Genomic DNA, 2,384 nt, shown 5'->3' on the forward strand with positions numbered 1-2,384 from the left:
CTTCACTAGAACTTTTCCACCTTTCCTCACCTCTCTGAATTTCACACTCAGTGGGGACGTTCAAGAGGTCAGGGCCTCATCTACAACAACGATGGGCAAAGAAGAATGTAGTTGTGAGAGTGATATTTGGCCACTGTCTCCGGCTAAGAATAATTGCAAGCTGCTTCATATTAGCCCAGGATACCAGGTAGGTGGTAACCTCCAAATATCACTAGTGAATAGAATAATTGGACTAATGGAAAAGAGAATTTGTAATTCCCTTCAATCAATTTTTAATGTCTTGTGGAAATGAAGTCCTTTTGCAGCAGATCTGCAATTTCCTCTTTAGTGTGTGGACACTCCTAGCAAATAAAGATGACTCAGGTAAAAATCTAGGCACATGTGATCTTCTTCTCCTTCTCTTTCTCTAACTCCTTCTCCTCCTCCTCCTACTTCTTCTTCTTCCCCTTCTTAATGGGAATCAGTCAGACTGTTTCTTCTCCCTCTTACTCTTCTGGAGGAAGAGAAGAACTATCATCAGTGACAAAGGGCAGTAGCAGAGAAGCAATATCAAGAGCTGGTTCTATGCTCAGAAGAGAATGCTGCTCTGCCTCCTCATGTGCTCTACATGTTCAGAGAAATTTCTCTAGTAGCAAAATGTAGAAATGATTCCCGAAAGTATAGTCTTTATATTCTCCTTTTAAAATGCTGTCTTGACCCAGTTTTGAGGTTGCTTCACCAGCTGATTACGTCCACCTGACAACCACTTCTTTTATTGGGCTCTCACACTCAAGAGACACAGTGCCCCTGCTTAATCAACAAAGAACCAGGTACAAGACAACTAGAGAGAGCCCCTATGCCCCAGAGCCCAACAAATTATTTAAATTAGCTAATCTACAGGAAGCCTGAGAAGCTTAGCAAATTCCATTCTACTTGCCATATATGAGCTCCCCCCAGCGGCTCTAGTTTTCTGTTACCATGTCCCTGGGTGCAATTTCTTGTGTGGCCCTGCCTGGAAGCCTTCACTGTTTTGGAGCTCTCAGTAAGACACAGTTCTGCCTTTCATATATCCCAGTGTCATTGTGTTTTGTCTTACTATCAAAAGAATCTTTAATCTGACAAGATAGCATGCTCATGAAGTAGAAACTAGGAAACTACTAGTATTTTTTATAGTAATTATTTATTAATATATATTGCTTTCAGCAGGAGGTCTTTAGTCTGTCTAGGATAGCTTGAGGTAAAAAACAAACAAACAAACAAACAAACAAAAAACTACTGGTGCCTGACTCCTTTGAAAATGCCCCATGTGGTATATAACCATTATATAATGGGAATGTTTTAGAACTGAGATGGCCTCTTTGTAAGTGACATGGACTCACTCACCACATAGAGACCGCATATGTCAATCTAGGCTATGGATGTTGTAAGAAATGGCCTGGGAAATACACTGATGGTATGGCCTTTTCTTGCTTCACTGGTTTCTTGAAATTATTAATAAAATTTGACACTGGGTCAGATCTCTGATTCTTATGATTCTCGTTGTGCAATTTGATACTTTGTACTTTCTCCCTCTGAGGCCAAAAACCTTAAATCAAAACAGAAATTACAATACATTAGGCAAACAAATAGTCTTAGAGAAAAACATGTCATAATGTGTTTTATATGAAAGTTCCACTATTGTAACAAACAGAAAGTTCTTATCAAACTAACTGCCTCAAAAATAACAACTGAGAACTCTGGTGAGAATATAAGAAAGAGTTACCTGAGAAGTGTAGAAAGTGAAGAAATGCAGACAGATTTTAAGGTGTTAAAATTTTCAGGAAACAGCAAGCACAAAGTGACATTTCTTGTTTTTGTTTTTGTTTTGCAGCTACACACTGAAAGAAGCCATAATTGTTGAGATGAATCAACAACTTAAAAGTTTTCTAAATCTTTCATGTAAAGCCTCCAGCTTTTTTTTTCAATGATGAAAGAAAAAATAGGAAATATCCAAAAAAAATCAGAAAATATAAAAAAGAACTAGTTCTAAAGTTGTTGAAGGAAATACCATCTTAATAAAAATAAATCACTAAATGATACTGAATAAATAGTTAAGTACCATCTTAATAACAAAAACATCACTGGATAAGTATAAAAGAAAAATGAAAATGGAAGATGAATGAGTTAATAAACTTGAAGAAAGATTAAGCAATCTGAACAAGAAAGAGAAAAATTAAGGGGGAAAAAAACCCCAGAACCTCAGAAATGTATGAGACAATATTGTATTATAAGCCTATCATATGGAAAATTAGTCTCAGAAAGAGAGAGAACAGAAATAGGAGATTACTATAAACAGAATAGCTGAAGATCTGTCAAATTAAGTGAACTATATAAGTTTACAAGTTTAAGAACTTAACAAAACACAA

General features: G+C 36.3%; 1 non-coding gene across 1 annotated transcript; it reads right to left on the minus strand.

Moving 5' to 3' along the window:
• Positions 1–459: 459 nt before the first annotated feature.
• Positions 460–667, minus strand: LOC138398453 (small nucleolar RNA U3). The gene has a single exon (XR_011235950.1). It is a non-coding gene; the product is annotated as a small nucleolar RNA U3 (small nucleolar RNA).
• Between the last annotated feature and the right edge of the window lie 1,717 nt (positions 668–2,384).

The sequence above is a fragment of the Eulemur rufifrons genome, chromosome 17, assembly GCF_041146395.1.
Source record: "Eulemur rufifrons isolate Redbay chromosome 17, OSU_ERuf_1, whole genome shotgun sequence".
Taxonomy (NCBI): Eukaryota; Metazoa; Chordata; class Mammalia; order Primates; family Lemuridae; genus Eulemur; species Eulemur rufifrons.